Source organism: Solea senegalensis, linkage group LG7 (assembly GCF_019176455.1).
Source record: "Solea senegalensis isolate Sse05_10M linkage group LG7, IFAPA_SoseM_1, whole genome shotgun sequence".
Taxonomy (NCBI): Eukaryota; Metazoa; Chordata; class Actinopteri; order Pleuronectiformes; family Soleidae; genus Solea; species Solea senegalensis.
The window spans coordinates 1,654,659-1,672,313 of record NC_058027.1 but is presented as its reverse complement, the minus strand read 5'-3'; the positions used below and the strand labels follow the sequence as shown (position 1 = coordinate 1,672,313).

Here is a 17,655-nt window from a genome sequence, read left to right as displayed (position 1 = left end):
CATGTTTATTAATGCAGTGATGTATGATGGCACCACAGACACACTGAGCCTGTCTGTGTCTGTCACGTACGGCTCATTCTTCTCTGGTGAGGCCTGCAGCGAGTGTGTGGATGTGTGGAGGGCTGGTGCGTGTGGGGCATATGGTGCATGTAGTGACACTGCCAAGTGGTGTGTGACTTTAACATGAAGGCGGTGGGGGTAAGGGAGAGGGCTGCTGGTGCTGGCCCAGTGCCAGGGCCCCTGGTCCCCAGTGCCCCAGCCCCTTACTACCCCAGAGCCTCTGGGCAAGTACTACAGTTATTGTTTTCACTGCCAAGCAATTAGTAGCACTTAAGATTTATTTAGTCATGCTCTAATGTGTGGTAATTAGCTTGGGGCCCAAACAAGCCCCTTCATCCCATCACCTTGTCGCTCACATCAGAGCTGTGTATCAGCAGGAGACAGTGAGGGAATGTGAGGGAGGAAGCGGGCGGTGCAGATGGCGGTGATGCAGGGGAGCACAGCGAGCGGGAAGGATTACACGAGCACCAGCACAGCTCTGAGGATCAGCACTTTTTAAGAGATCTTCAGGGGCCTGTTGGCTGAGCGTGGCGCAGGAGGAAAGGGCAAACACAGCCCAGTTACACTTTTATAGAATGCTTTGTGGAAAAACACCCCTGACACACACCTCAGCCTGGCAGCTCACTTTGTCATTTGGCCCACGGGGCTCCGCTGGCCTTTCACATGACCACTGCGCTGACCTTAAAGGGTGCAGGCCACGCCCACTGGCTGCACTGCTCTTCGGGAACTGTAGTTTGAACCGCTGCATAACGTGTGCCGCGTTTGGCCTCGAGGCGGGGCCTTTTTCTATTTATTCATTTTGAATTATTTCATTTAAAACCAGAGTTTATACAAAATCTGTCAACAAACAAAAAATAACTAAATGCTTGTTTCTCACGTGTCTTTCGTCCACGATGCTCTCGAGAATTTACATCAGACATTATGGAGTCATAAATGTGTATTAGGTGTCAGGTGCAGCTCTGTTAAGAGACAGTATGTGTGATTGGAGGTTTAGTGATTTATTTTTCTGGTTTCAGTGGTTATATTTTGTTATGCATCCTGTGGGCTGTGCACTCAGGCAGAGTGATGTCACACACATTAGCTACAACTTGGTTCTCCATACATTCCCATACCAGTGAGAGGTGATCGTCTCACCACAGATGTCAAAGCATGAATTAAATATTACAACACCAGACCACTATAGGTGATCAGAATAAAAACATTAATCAGTGTAAAACACTATAGGTTAATTCATTCGCATTATTAGTGATCCACAATATCACTATTGTGTTTTATAACTTACACGACGACTGAAACAAGAGACATCTTCCCTTGCAGCAGCAGCTCAGGTGATACATGTGAGTATCAACTATACAAATGCACATCCCATACTTAATAAAACACATCAATCTCTGCAGGTTGGAGCGGAGTGGGAGAACAATGCAAAATCATCGGGTTAAAAACAGTCTGTGGAAAAACGACGCAACATTCGATCATACGCAGAATATAACGCCGAACATCGGATTAGATTGTGATGATCGGTCTGTCTGTCTGTCTGTCTGTCTGTCTACATGAGTGCACATGTGCTGATGCGGCGGCTTTGTGTTTGCCTATAGGGAAACCTGTCCTCATCAGCATCGTGCAGGCAGCGTTCTGTGATTGTTATGTGACGACCAAAGTGAACAGTTTGAATTTACAATTTATGGCACAAATTTTGAATGGAAACCCAGGTGATTGCACAGCCTTGATTTAAGTGGTCTCCATAGGCAACTGGATCACTGCTGGCTGTCTTCTAAATATGAGTGGTGAGAGGGATAATATCCTCCTGGTAACAACGTCATTAGGTGACAAATGTGAATACAGCCGATGTAGGATTGAAATGACAACATGATGCCGTGGGTGTGAAAACCAGCTGAGCCTATTAGACTTTTTTGTTGTCTCCTGCAGAGGTAGAAACATAAATGCATGTATGCAAAAAAAGAGCCATGTTGGGCATCAATGATTTACTAAGCGTTATTTCTTTCATGTGTGGGAACTTCAAAAAGGTGAAACTCAAGAAGGTTTAATCTGTTTTTTTTTTGTTTTTTTTTACTGCAGTTATTAATCTGCCATTGCACCACTAATACGCACAGATGTTGGCTGGAACATTCACTATGAATGTTTCTCATAACATTTACTACATTTTCTTTCATTATCATCGTATTGCAGCTCTATTAAAGGTGGAGATTAGTACGTGCTCTTGAAATCTTTATGACTTTCCATTGAACAACCAGACAACTCATCAATAAACACAAAAACATCACAAATGTTACGTTAAAAATGGCAAATGAAAGACAAACCCTCAGCTTGAGTCTTTTTTCTTTCTTATTTAGTTTGGCATTGTTTCATTATTTATTGTCTCTATGGTTTAAGCAGAGCTCTGTGTATATATTTTATAACAATGACAGCTTTGGAATAATCCGTTTTCTGATGTCGCTAAATATGAATAAAGTACATTATATTGCATTACTAACACATTATTTTCCATTGTTTTAATTATATTTTCCTTATGAAAACTTTGTTCCTGTAGCACCTGGTTTGTGTTTGCAGGAAAAACAAACAGCTCTAGAATATCGTCTTCATCCTTTAAGGATTCTTCTGACTGTTCAAAGTGTAGTAAACAAACTGAAGTGTGGACAAATGTTCAGGAAAGAAAAGCTCTATTTAAGTTAGGCCATATTTATTCTTGAAGTGTTGTTTACAAATGTGTGCTGCTAACTCGGTGAAGAGCACTGTGTGTGTGTGTGTGTGTCAGACTTTTTATTTTCATAATGATTTTTTTTGTCAGAAACCAAAAAATCCTAATTTCTATGGTTGCCTCATATTTGTGTTCTATGTTGTTATTATACATTTGCCTTAATAACCAGTGTGTTAAATGTGCACTGTTAGGGGCCAACGTGAAACTGATCATAAATTTGCAGCAGTTCTGCTGCGTTGCTTTCCTGACTGTCATAAAACAGCGGGGAATCTGCTGTTCCATCAACATACGACAATAACGGGATATTCTTACAAACTAAATGAATATATTCATAATTTGAGTCTCTTTTTTTTCCTTTTCCAAAATTAATTATTATCATTATGATGCATGCAAAATGTTACAGAGGGTCACAGGATAGCACTGCTTTAAATGTTATATTTCCATGATTGGTTCATTCTCCATTTCCTGTTCATTGTGTGCGAGCAAACTCCATTGTCTGCGGGTAGATGCCGCTCGGCCCTCGGAGGGGCCGTCCCCAGGGAGCACTGCATCTTTTATTAATCAGGGGCGCTGCGCCACAGCCCAGCTTATCTAATTTAGCAGCCTGCCTCGGATACAACTATGTTGGGCTTGGTGCAGAAAGAAGGGACCGGGGTGTGGGGGTGCAGTTGGGTGTAGATAGGATGGGGGTTGGGGTGCTTACTTTGGTTTTTCCATATTGTGGGTGATGCGGGGTGGGGGAGTGGGGGAGACAGAGGAGAGGAACCGACTTATCAGACACCTCGTCACCAAGTTTTAGGACTGAATCACAATAGAGCAAATTACCTTCTGCTGACAAGAAAAAATGAGCATGGCCCCATATGAAAAAAAGCGGATTGTCAGGAAGAGGTGACACATTGATTGCTTAGTATGCGCATCCAGAAGGCTGGAGTTTACAGGCATCCTCCCTATATATATGTAGAAGAGGTGCAGCAGTGCACAGCACAGCCATGAGGGGCGAGTGAGAAATTGAAATGCCATGTTAGATTGGAGTCTCTTCCTCAAGCCAATCTCTCTGGTCCAACACATATTAGACCACCGTGCCATAGTGCAGCCCTGTGTGCATGGTGAACACGCATGCACTCGCACGCATGTGTTGGATACAGTATTTGCATTGCGCTCATTTAAGCACGAAAACATGACGCACGAGCGTAAACTGGTCTCTAGGTGTTTCTGTATATTTCTTTTCTGGTGGAGTCTCCTCCCCCTTCTCTCCCATCTGTGTCATAGCTTAGATGAATCAGTGTCACCGGTGTTGAGAGCACTTACTGTCAACCCTGGTGCCCTGGGCTACAGCACTGATGGACACAAACTATAAAATATCAGCCCCCTGGGGAGACATCGCTCAAGCACTGCCCCACAGCCCGGAGGGGGTGTGATCTGGTCAGTGTGTGTGTGTGTGTGTGTACTGAGAGAGCAATGGGCCGGTGTGTTCGTCTGCATATCACATGTGATCCTGTTAGCATGAGTGCAATCATATGCATTTACATGAGGAGAAAGTTAAAGACAAACTCAGGCATAACAGATTTTGAAAGTAGGAGCAGAACTTCCTTTGTACAAATCCATTTCATGTTTAAAACTGGAATAGAAAGTAACAATAGTGTTGTTGTTGTTGTTTTAATTTTCCATATGGTCACCCAGCAAACACCACAGCTCTGCATAGAAGACAACTGTATGGGAAAAGCCACAAATGAATGAATCAATAAAATCAATGGCTCCGTCTGAGGACACGTCCCGTATCAGCTGATAAGTGGCAAAACCTCCCCCTCCTGTTGTAGCAGGGCACAGAGAAATGTCTGCACAACTGGCAAGTGGAGGCAGGGGAGGAGAAAAATCAGGGAATCAAGGAGCGAGGGAGAGAGGGAGAGAGGGAGAGAGGGAGAGAGGGAGCTCTCCAGCCCTCTGAATGAACCTCTACCCCAGCACCAATTCTCCATAGGTCACTGCACTGCTATTTTCCTCTTTCAGTTGTGCAAGGTCAAGGTTTGTGCCTGTCAGCGTGTGCGTCACGGAGCATGTGCACAAGTGCACTAAAACAGGAGAAACACATGGTGATGTTTCACAGACGTATCTGTGAACACGCCTTTACCAGCTCTCCAAATATTGACGATTCATTTACAGCATCTGAAGTGTGCGGCTGCTCGAATCACCTAATAGAATTATATTAACGAGCCTCTTTTGAGATTCAAGGACAAAGGCGTTAAGGAGAAAAGGAGGCACGGGGATAGTCTAGTTTATTGTAGTCCAGTGTCAATGTGACACATGACGAGGCGCGTGGTGCATTGTACGATTATACATCACGCAGTTAACGATGAAGCCATTAAATGACTTTTTTAGTGGCGTGGATGAACACATAATTGCAAAGAGATAAAATCAAAGGCAATCACAGGACGCTGTTTGTCTTAGTGTTTTCATTTCTACCGTTTCTTTGTGTTTCTCAGCTCGGTGCCATAACGGACGAGTGGTGAGATCAAAAACAGTTCTTCTTCTCCGTGTCTGGCAGGTAAATGACAGGCGACAACACAGTCATCTCTGTTTGATCAAGTCCATTCAAAGGCAGATATATAGGTAAACAGCAACGAATCAATTATAATTGTCATGACTTTCCCTGACACATATATGTTACATTCATATACCGTTCCCTCTGTTTGCTGAACACAACGCGGCCCTCGCACTTGGACTTGATTGGAATAAAACGAAACCACATCTTGTGCAAATAAGTCTTAGTTATGCAGTTGTGCAGACCCCCACGGCAGTAACTTCAGTTAAGCACCACTCTGCCAGGCCTGCAGCCGCACAATAAAACTCATCTATAATTTGTGATGAGTGTAATGCCATCTCCACTTCATGATTATGTGATATTCTTCACCTCTGCCAAAGCCAATGAGGCCAAGAGCTGGCAGTCTTAATGAGGTGCCTTAGAGTTCAGCTGAGGGGAAAGAGAGCTGCAGAGAAACGCCAGTGTAGAACTTGTGCATGCATGATGGATGAAGTCATATAGACAAACCAAGAACTGCATTAAATGTTTGCATGCAAGGTTTTCATCGAACGCGCTGAAATCCAAAAGATTCTTCTATTTTTGAGAACTTAAGCGCACACGCCGCTCATCCACTCATTCTAATATACCAGTCATAATTAACAGCGAGAGAAAGTTATTATTAAGTCTTTGCACAGGGATACAGACCCCCCCCCTTCCCCCCATCAGAAAACAAAAACACTTGTTAAGGGAAGCACGGCGTCCTGAGTTTGTCAGGGACGATCTCAGGGGAAAAGTGCATCGCTATGCTATGTCTAAATGTTATGAATAAGTAAATAACAACATTTTTCCAGTCATTTAATCTCTGAGCACCGCAATTAGTACGTCCATAGTTTGTGCTGCACTTTTTTTTTTGCCCTTATTATTGTTATTGAAATGTCATGCTCTTATTTAGCTCAAGGATGAATAATAAATAAGCTATAATTACTGTCTTCAATGAGCTGGCAGCTTGGCTAGGTCAATAGTAAACGACAGAGCCCCCCCCCACACACACACACACACACACACATCCATACTTTCTCATGCTCTCTCTTTCTTTTCACCTCCCTCTCCCTCTCTCTCTCTCTCTCTCTTTAATTGGATCTTGTAATTAGTTTCTCTGATGGATCTGGGAGGTCTGAGGCGTCTTCTGCAGTGTTCATTAGTGTTGGAGGAGGGCGAAGGCTTTTAAAAGCGATGCCTGCTCCGTCCCTCACGTGTCATAACACTTGATACAATTCTACCAAATACAAGAGCAGCAACATTTTCACCCGCAGGTCAAGTGTGCCGACATTACACCCAAACAAAGCCGTTCAGCGGCGTGGGCCTGTGGGAGAACGTCCAGGCAGTTTCTTAAGAATGTTTAGCATTTTTTATCTCTCTGGTAGAAGCTTTCAAGAAAGTTTGCCCCAGTCGAGGAAATCAGATCGAGCATTATACGACAATGAAGGTCGGCTTTATGTCAGCGAGACACAAAGAATTTGAATTTTATGACATAAAGCAAGGATTATCAGATACAGACAGACAGACAGACTGACTGGCTGCAGGTAGTAGACTAGTTCATTATTAGAGAGAGAGACTTGTTTCCTTGTTAACTCGACCCATAACCACTGACTGCTTTTGTCACCGAATAGTCAAATTGTCCACATGTAACTCGTGGTTTAGTCAATGACAGATCAAACACTCACACACAGTATAAAAATGTTCAGACCTATAATATACAACCTACACCCCCCCCCTCACACACACACACACACACCAGCACCCCCCGCACCACAACACCACAGCACAATTTCCCCCTTTTCCTCCCCACCCTCCACTGGCCAGGCTACAGTACACATCTCTCCTTAATCAGCAGCCTCGTCTCGCTCAGACTGGTTGCCATAGTAATATGCTCACTGGTCGACATGGCAACCACTCTGAGGTCCACTATTAAATGAAGAAGAGAAGAGGGAGGGATAGGGAGAATCGGGTAAGGATGAGGGAGACGGGGGAACGGAAGAACGTGAGAGACAGCAAGAGACACGGAGAGATTGTCCAAGATGGGGGTGCTATCAGGATCGGGGGGGGGGGAGAATGGGAAATGGGAGAAAGAAAAGGAGGGGCAGCCAAAGGAGATAGAGAGCATGAGTAGTGCTACCTATTCCATTGTGCGGGATTAAAAGCTTCTGATATGTGTCACAACAATGCCATTAGCCTAAATGCATGACGTCACTTACTGACACTTATACATTTATACACATGAAAAATGCATGCGCAGCCTATCGTTGTCTACATAAAGGATGACGTTAATATCAGGGGCAAAATGATGGAAAGAAATATGAAAGAAAGAAAGAATATTTGTGTGAAAGACAAATGGACAGCACACCTGTGTAACAACGATCAACGAAGTGAAGTTAAAATAACAGCATCGTATCTGGTGCTTTGGACCATCCCTCATGTTCCATGTGACATGTCAGGCTTGATGGCACATGTAAAATGAACCCTATATAATCTCCAAGTAAAGCACTGTGTCAGTGAGTCGTCTTTAGAGCAGCGTTTCCAGACGGAGGCCCACATATCTCTCTCCGTCTGTAGCTCCATCTAATTTGATCACTCTCCCCTCACTCCTCACTATCGTGTCAACTCTCGCCATCTTCCTCTCCACATTTTTGTATTTGCACCTCACCTATCTCGGTGTCTCCTGCAGCCACTGCGCCTTCTCCCCTTTCATCACAGTCCCTCTTCTTTCTCTTTGACTGGATCTCTCTTTCTTTCTTGCTTTGCCTGAATGTCTGATTCTAGAATAAATGAAATGTCATTCCATCAGGATGCCGCCACAGCAGTGACACAAAATATCATGTGTTGCCTTGTGTGCCAAATTCCTTTATGAATTGGAGTCCTCTCTTTTCTCCCTGGAGCATCTTATGAAAGATAGCTAATTGCATGTCCACATGGTGCCTGTAGTCCCTGCTTGCCTCGTGCACCATTCAGAGGCAATTAAAGTGATCTTAAACAGAGTAAGAAAGTGCGTCATCCTCTTAATGCAATTAAGGAAGTGTGCACACAAACATACAGTAATGCTCGAAAACACAAAAACAGGGACGCATAAAACGAGAGCGGAAACTGGTCATTTATTAGACACTGCACTTCATTTTACTGTAGAAGATTTATCTCTGTTTAGCAACAAATTCCTGCTATTGTAGCATACTTTCCCCTTCCGTCATTCGAGTCATGCAATACAATCTTAGTCATTTTTGATGTAATGTATCCATCTTTCTTTCAGGATTTACTTCTGCAGAGAAGTTTCTAACCTTTAAATATTATTCTGTCACTAAGTGGCCGTATCTGCTGCTGCTGTCATGAGCTCATGAACACAGCAAACCAAGGAGAATCAAAGCATTACAGGGTTACACTTCAGTTAGAGGCACAATCACATCGACTGCACTATTAAAGCTTGCAATTTATTTAGACATTTAGTTGCAGGTTGTGAGAAATAGTTTGGTACAATGAACACCTACGTCAACGCCTCTGGTATATGTGTATCTGAACACAAGCACTTTTCTGAACACTGCACTGCAACTGTGAGAGGTAATTATGCATTTTTAATTTAATTTTTATTTGAATGGTGTTAAATTATATTATTTGTTAAAAATTAATTTTACAGTGGCCTATCTGGACAGGCTCGGATAATCTCAGCACAGAAGTTGAACATCGACACGTACGATACAAGAGGAGCTACATTTTTAAAGATGACAGTAAGACGTGACCATGAGCACATGTGAGCACATAACAGACACTTTGCTCTGTTTTGTGAGCCAAGAAGGCTCCATAATTATTATTGATCTGCTCATTACGGTGTATTACAGACCAACAGATTATCCTCACGTTTCAAGTCAAGTTCGTTGCCTCAGAAGCGACAGGAGCTAAAGTGAGATGTCTCACAACACAATCTTACCTAATTTACCCGCGAGAATGTTCATGCTTATATTTAAAATACACCAATTCACTAATGAGTGTAAGAGCTGAAAACTGATCACACTTTACTTTTCGGTCATGATTTGTGATTGAAGCCTGAATACACAGACCCCGTGATCGTCTGATCTCTCTGTCTTACTTTAACATTTAGTCATTTGTCTCCGGGCACAAAAACAACACTGTCTTTGTGAACCACGATTATTGTCTTAAAAAGTCACACATTAGTGTTCATGTATAATTACAGAATCAGACTATTGCACAAGGAACTCTTAAACAAAATTCAAAATGGATGCGTCATCTTTGCAGATTATAAATGGCTCAAAATGTTTTAAACTCTAAATAATCGTAAAAATCTACATAAACTTTTAAATTTTTTTGTTCCATTTCTTCCTTTCATTATTTTTTAGCCTTTTTACCTCTTTTAACAATTTAGTTTGTTTTGTTGTGCTTCTAATATTATTTTTTAAGAATTTCTAGTATTTTGCTTTAGCACCTTGAATCCGCCTTTGTGTTACTACACTGGAGCATATCACGGTTGTCTCATATTAGGCTGTATGACACATATTAACCTTCCAAACACTTGGCTGGTGAAAGCATCACAAGGACACAGAGCAGTGCTGTGTGTGTTCTGATAGGACGACAGATATTTGTTGTTGACTACGCTGCGGCCTTTATGCCCCGGAGGCGGTGACTCTCTGTGGCAGAGGCGGCGTAATGTCTTTACATCACTGCAGTGCCACGACAGACCCAGACCGTGACCCACATGACGCTTGAAGGTCCCGTGTGCGACATAAAATAGGGTTTAGTTTACAAAGGAATACCTTTTATTATTGGCAGAAATTAAAATACTACCGTTGAGTGTTTGTATAAGTGTAAAATTGATATTTTAAACAAGGGCGGCCATGTATTGTCAAAACAAGCTATAGTTTGTGTTTCAGGGTTTAAAGTTTGCTGCACAAAGAAAACAATCCACTGCATAAACCAATGAGGAAGAAGGTGGAAATGGCATGTAAAGGCCACCGTAGTTCCCCGACGTCCTTGAGAAAAATGTAGAGGTGAGTGGAGGAGAATTTGTTGTGACTAATTGTAACACACTGGGCCTTTAAGGCTCTCATTATTTAATATCCAGCAGTGCATCCAAAAGCAAGCAACTAAAAAGTGCCTAATTGATTAGAACCATGAGTTTGTTTTCAGAAAGAAAAGAAATGGAAAAAAGAGAAGGATGCCAATTACCTGCACAGCGCTGGATGTGTAAGTATAATATGCAAAAGCTTGCTTGGTTACTCATCGCAGGAAATTTGAATAAATCAAAATGTAATTATCCAAATCCAGATGTCAAATCAGAAAAATCTAATTATTTTCATGCAGCAGATTCCCCGTTTCCACACTCTTGATCTTTTGTAGTTCTGGACAAGCTGAGGTCCGGAGCTCCAGGGCATTCTGGACCGAGCTGAGTCTGAATTCACCTCAATACTAATGTTAGTGCAGAGCTAAGTCACACTGTTATTCTCTCATTCAAACATAATACAGCAGAGTCTGTAAGTGTTTGTGTGAAATGTTCCTATACTATAGTAATATTCTATACCCTGTTATTTGATACTGTACTATTAGGAATGATGTGATTTTTATGTGGCTTCTACACATCAATATAAAACAAAAGAAATAACTACATCTTTCAGAAAAGATGAGCATTTACACTTAAAAGTGTACTGCATATGAAACTGAAGGGTATACTGTGAGTAACAAAGCTGTATCTAAAACATGATTCATTACAATTTCAAATGTCATTCCAATAAATACACAGAGCGCAAAAAAAAAACTCTTACAAATGACTGCAACACAAATGTACGCGTCACAGCTCTGAAGCTGAAAAATGTGCATCAGGACGTCTGAGAATCTTTAGCTAAAGGTGCAGTGGATTGATTTTTTTTTTTTCTGCCCAAATTCATGCTGCAACGTCCCAAATGGACAAATGGACAGTAACAGAGCTGACTATTCCTAGCTGCCTCACAATGGACTACTTGATGGTAATGGGGGCTTTGCCACCTCTGTCATTCAGCCAGCACAGTCACCATCACAACCAAATGTAAAGTCCAACTGCCCTCCAAATCCCTCCCAATTATAAAAGGTCCTTGAGTTGCTGTTTTGTCCCCTCTCTAGTTCCTGTCTGATTACTGAGTGTGGGGCGAGCTGTGCAGGCAATCAGCCGCAAAGTGCAGAGCACCAAGAGGACAGGGTGGTGGTGGTGGTGGTGGGGGATCAAATCCAAAACATTGCAAAAATAAACTACAGGGGGACTTCTGGACTGCAATTACAGACCATCCAGCCGGGCCTCTGCTCCAGCACTCAAGAGCTGCCTTGATTTCCGACAGAAAAGGTTATTAGTTTTTATTGGAGGAAATAGATGCTGGGTGGCTTTAAATGGCACAGTAATGTAGGGAGGCTGTGAGGAGACCTCCTGACCCAGGTCTCCCAAGGGTCCCATTGCACTGCCAAAGGGACACACAGAAGCCATCACGTCCCCTCTCGCCCTCCCTCCCTCCCTCCCCCAACTGACGCACCCTACGGCTCCTGTTTGAACTCTGAGACAGCGACCCGGTCTTTGGCCTTGAACTCAACCTAGAAACAAACGATCAGCAGCGTCACCGACGAGGTTTTACGTCTCTCACCCGTCCCAACAGTCTGAAAATGTCTCGCTTAGGTTTTAAATAATTGTTTCTGAAAATTATGATCAACTTTCTTTTTAGAAAACAACACAACTGAGATTGAATGTGTACTTCATTTTTAAAAATACGGTTTTACATCAAACATCCTTTCTAATGGCTTCATCATGTCTGCGGCGGCATCGGCACATGAGAAGAATCCTCAGAGAGCGTGGCAGCTGCGTGTTTGCTCGGCGCGTCGTGATGACTGCCTGCAGATTTCCTGTCACAAGCATGTGAGTCTCTGGCTCCAGAAAAAGAACCATGCAGCCATGTTTGCCTTTGTGCCGGGCTGACGGTGTGTGTACTCTGCTGTGTGTGACGTTATTTCAGAATGTGTGAGCGATGATCTGCCCGCACCAGATGAAGTGCTCTCCACAGGCGCCGGTGTGCCAGTGTCCAGTGACAGGCAGAAACCAGACGCGTGTGCTTTTATCAGCCAGCTTTAAATATACAGAAATGTTTCTAATGATCTTTTTTTTCCTATTATTCCATGTGTGATGCAACGTTTCAGTCACACAGTTGTGTTGAATGCAATTTCTTTGATTACAAAATGTGTGTGTCAGAAATAAGTCGCTGCATGTCAAAATAGATAACGTGTTGGGAGAGAGTGCGTGCGTGTGTGTGCGTGTGTGTATGTGTGTGTGTGCGTGTGTGTATGTGTGTGCGCTTGTCTCCATTGTGCTTGCTGCCCATACTTTCCTCCCCTCATCTGTATTCAGGGCAGGTAGACTCCAGCACGGACCCACAGCTCAGTAACTAATGGAGGGGCTGATGGGAGCCTGATGACGACCACGGGGCCATTTGTACACAAACACACACACACACACACACACACACACGTGCACGTGGTGCACATATACAAACACTATGTTCATTTCCAACCACATCTGCACCCATCATGCAGCAAGGAGCCAGGTAAGTTAATTACATTGACCATTTAATATTGGTATTTTTTTTTTTTCTTTAGTGCACAAGGGATGCAATTTGGTAAATTTTATCATCTTTCTAAGTAAGTGGGTAACAATTACAGCACAGGGCATCATCCTCTTCTGCCTCTGTTGATTTTGCTCCCACTGCTTACATTCCAGCCTTTAATTGCCTCGGCTGCAAACTTTTCCAGCGAACCACTGCCCCTCTAAGTTGATTGCCAGGAAGTGCAGGGAATTAGAAAATGAATGTCACACCAGGGTCAGTGCATTAGAGTGGCACGCACACACACACACACACACACACACACACACAAACCGAGACAATATTGCCATATATTGGACTTGACTCAAGCTTAAATACATTTAGTTTTACACTGTTTTCTACATTAAGTTACATTCATGCATTAGTCTGACTATGTTTTGTTATAACGTTTAAAAACTCCCCCAAAACAAAGGAGTGAGGTGATTCAGGTCAACATGGTCACTGTGAACTGTTTCTACGAATGACTGAAGAAACATTGTCTAGTCATCTTTTCTGAGATTCTATCTGTGGCTCTCCCAAAATGTTCCTTTTTCTTTTCTTTTCTTTTTTCCCTCCTCCTCCTCCTCCTCCTCCTCCTCCTCCTCCTGTGCTGAGTTTGGGCCAAAGAGCTTAGAGCCACTGACCTAGAAGCCTCCAAGGCTCCCAGGGAGAAAGGTAATGGGCCCAACCCCGGAACACACTCTCACTCTCGGCACACATGGGGCTGCCTGGTGCTTTGATCCAGTAGCCCCTGCTCGGGTCTCCTGACGCCTGGTGAGGAAATTCATAGGAACAACTGGAAGAGGCCTGTGTTTATTCAGCTCCTTTAATGAGGAGGGAGACGGATTATCGGGGGCCAAGATCTCCCCAAAAAAACACAAGGAAAGAAAACTGCTGCTCCTTCCAGATGTTGCTCTATCACAGGTCACTCTGAAAGAATCTCAGTGAGAGAGAGACAGACAGAGAGAGAGAGGGAGAGAGAGGGAAAGAGAGACAGAGAGAGAGAGCGAGCGCTTGGTAGGATTTCCCACTTTTTTCTCTGTTGTTCTGTCTGGCCAGATGTGGGAGCTGGCCAGCTCTCTTTGGGTGAGTCCAGAGAAGAGCAGCTGCCCAGGCACAGTGGGGAAAACTGGGAGCTCTGATAAGGAGCTTGCAGACGTGTAGGTAACTAAAGCTCTCATGAATAAGCTGAATTTGTGCTGAATTTAAGAAGAACAGAAGTTATTTCCAGAGCCTGTCTAATGTTTTTTTTTGGTTCAATGGCAGATGTATGAAGCCTGTCTGTCGCAGCTGAAACACAAGTGTGCGCCGTACTGTGGTAAACGACAGGTGGTGGAACAAAAACAAAGGGAGATGCAATGATGATAAAGCCGCTCTATACCTGCAGACACAAAGCACACGGCAGCCGTGTGTCAGGTTCTTGACCCTTGTTCACAAGGATGACCAGATCAATACGTCTCTCTATTGTCAAACCATTTAGGAGAGGATTACAGGCCGGCCACTGGTCACAGGTCCTCACAGGTCAGACTGTCCAGCACATTTACATGTGATTTTCAAACACCAAACACCAATCATTTGTGCTACAGTGTGGTCCAAACCTATCTCCCCTCTCTCTGACTCTACTCCACACAATCAGATCCAGCTGCTTCACTGTTCCAACATACACAACCAGATCCTCTTCACCTTTGTTATCTGAACTGCTGACCTTCTGGGTTCAAGGTCAGAGCAGCAGCAGCAGCAGCAAAGAGGAGGCGTCTATAGCATCTGCTCACACGTATGGAGGGAAATCAAATCTATAGAATAGAAACTTGATGCAAATCTACTACATGTGTTAAAAACTGCTGATATAACTATATTAAGAGCTGTAAAAATAAAAATATACATCTGATTTATTTTAATTGTGACTGATATATTAACACTGTTTACTGTATGAATTAAAACAATAAAACTAAAACAATGACAGGTCTCAATAAAAAGCAGTAACTACCATAATATTTTAATGTCATGTCCTCACTATGTTGACGAGAAATATGCTAAAATAAATGTTCGGGATTTTGTTTTTGATTGTTTTACACAAATGAATGAGAATATTTGTGTCCAAACGGAGTTTGACAGCTTTGTTAACTTTCAATCAGTTTCTAGTTCTGAAAAAAAAAGGAAAAACATTAAATTTTACTTCATTTAAGACTCAACCTTCAGAAAACCAAGCCAAAAGAAATGTGATTCCATTAGTTTAACATCAAACCTTTCAGGGTTACCCAGTGATTTATTAGACTCAGTTAGAAACACTAAACAAATAAGAAAATAAAACTAAAGATGAATAATGTGTTTGCACACCCTCTTTTGAACTCTCAACTCTTTGGCTGATACTTTTCTTCAGTCAATTTCACAAGAATTTTCTTGGAGATTAAATCTATGAAATACAAACTTTCCCCAAAGAAAGAAGAATTCTTTTTTAGAACATATCAACAAGCAGGGAAATGGTTTTGAAGGCAACACTTACCAGCTGTGAAGAAAAGGAACGCTTCCTTCACAATCCTGTAAAACACAAGAGAAATACATTATTGTCCACGGTCTTCAGTCAGAACATCAAAAAACAACACAAAAACAGAAATGGTAGCTCAGGTCTCACTCTTCGTGTTATTACAATTATTATTCATAACCTTTTGCCAACATCCTTCTTACTGACCAATAATATCTGCCCCAAGGCTGCACTAAGATTGCAACAGCCCTCTTATGTATGAACGGATAAAACCTGAATAAACTGGTAAATCACAGACAGTCGTTATCTACTCTATTGTTATGCTGCACTTATTTGTGTCTCCAGGCTTGTGCTGTTTGTTATGAAGTTATATTACAACCTGGGGGGAAAAAAAGGACACTGCACTGATACATTATGCAAAAAATAACTACAGCCACCGCAATATTTTCACTTAAAAAAACACACACACACACACACACAAGACGTGTATATGCAAATAAAAGCCTTCTCATATCTTAGAAAGATAAAAAGAAAACAGTTTGCAGCACGTTGGTCCCCAGTGACTTTCCAAAGGAATCACACACTTTAATAATGATCATTCTATTAATTAGCACATATTAAAACAATCTGCCACCCTTCTCACCAAGACAACGGCTCTCTCCAATTTAAACACTTGTGTTGAGATGCTTTTCTTATTGTCTTTAATGTTTAAGTGGGAGGTTACACACATAAATATATATATGTATATATGTATATATATATGTATGTATATATATATATATATATATATATATATATATACATATATATATATAAAGCTTGAACACACACGCTGCATCAAAACTCAAACATCACCAAACTCAAAAATCAACCAAACCACAGCTTTGCAGAGGAGAAGTTTCACTCACAACATAAACATGAACATTACCTTACATTAATAAGGTAAACTAAAACGTGAAGAAATGAATGTACGTTATTCTCTGCACTCCTGTGACATTCAAATGTCACTTTAAAATCCAGTGATAATAATGAATACCAAGCTGTTCCTCCGTGCAGTATAACATGATGATGCTGTGTTCTCCATCAGCCTCTAACCCCTGGCCTGAGACAAGGTAAAAGCATCTCGTGCACAGACTCCAGGTCAGTAAGTAAGCTTGTATTTTTGGATGGCTGCTGCCAATTGTCTATGCACTTTAATAAGCGGGCCGCAGGTCAGGTAGATTTATAGGCCCATGGTGGGGTGTAGGGACCAAACTCCCTTGGCCTCCAGCTTCCCCCTGCGCCATTACGCCAGAGTGAGATATAGTGGGATATTGATCCAAATGCCACTTCATTTCGCAATAACTATTACACAATATTCTCCCGGGCTGCGCGTGGCTCCTGATTTATGCTGCCTTGCTATTTACATTAGCAGTAAGTGTTTTTCTATACCAAGTGAGGAGGGACTTACAGCCACACAAATGGACACGGGAACATTCACATTCCATACCATACCTGTCTTTGTGCTGCCTTTGATGTCAGGGGTGCTTAACACACTGCTGCCCGCTACATATGAGTAATGGAAAATACAGACATAAACACATCCCCGCCGTTATTGCTGCTGCGCGTGTGACCTTGAGCCGATGCGGTTCTCTGGATTATATCTTATTTAAGATACCTGCCTGATCACATGCTCTTTGGAATTCTGTTCAGGCAGATGATTTGAAAGTGTAATTTCGTGTAATTTCAGTCCAACTGGCTGCAGTCAGAGTACAGACGACGATCACAGACATTATGCTCCGCCTGTGTGCACAGACAAAATCATACTTTGAGTTACCTGCATTTAGATTTATTTAAAAGTGCAAAAACGATCACATACCTAATTAAACTAACAGGTCAAATTTAGATTGCAGGTTACACTGTGCTGAAAAACTCCCTCTCCCAGTGTTTCTGTTCCATTCTTTCACAAAGACGTCTATTGTGAACTATTTGCATTTCACATACAGATGAGGCTTATTATTTGTGCCAATTTTCAAAGGCAAACATCATTAAAAGGCACCCAAAAATAAGCACGGTGATCTGTGATCTTCAACATAAAAAATTGATTTCTATCCGTTTAGATATATTCCGGCTAATGTACGCGCTCTACTCGAAAATATGTAACATGTTACACATCATATCTGTATACGTTACAGTTAGTGACCACGGAGAAGAACAAACAGCCGGTGCCTCCTGAGCCTGCAGCGTCATC

At 42.3% G+C, this 17,655-nt stretch overlaps 2 protein-coding genes across 3 annotated transcripts in view; one reads left to right on the top strand and one right to left on the bottom strand.

Annotated features, from left to right (window-relative positions):
• swap70a (switching B cell complex subunit SWAP70a) overlaps positions 1-17,655 on the top strand; it is a 924,354-nt gene that overhangs the window by 588,737 nt on the left and 317,962 nt on the right. The window lies entirely within an intron of this gene.
• Positions 1-17,655, bottom strand: part of zfhx3b (zinc finger homeobox 3b) — a 184,220-nt gene that overhangs the window by 153,818 nt on the left and 12,747 nt on the right. For both annotated transcript variants that reach the window (XM_044029743.1, XM_044029740.1), the window contains exon 2: positions 15,447-15,481. The gene's annotated coding sequence lies outside the window, so the exon portion shown is untranslated. The remainder of the gene's footprint in view (positions 1-15,446; positions 15,482-17,655) is intronic.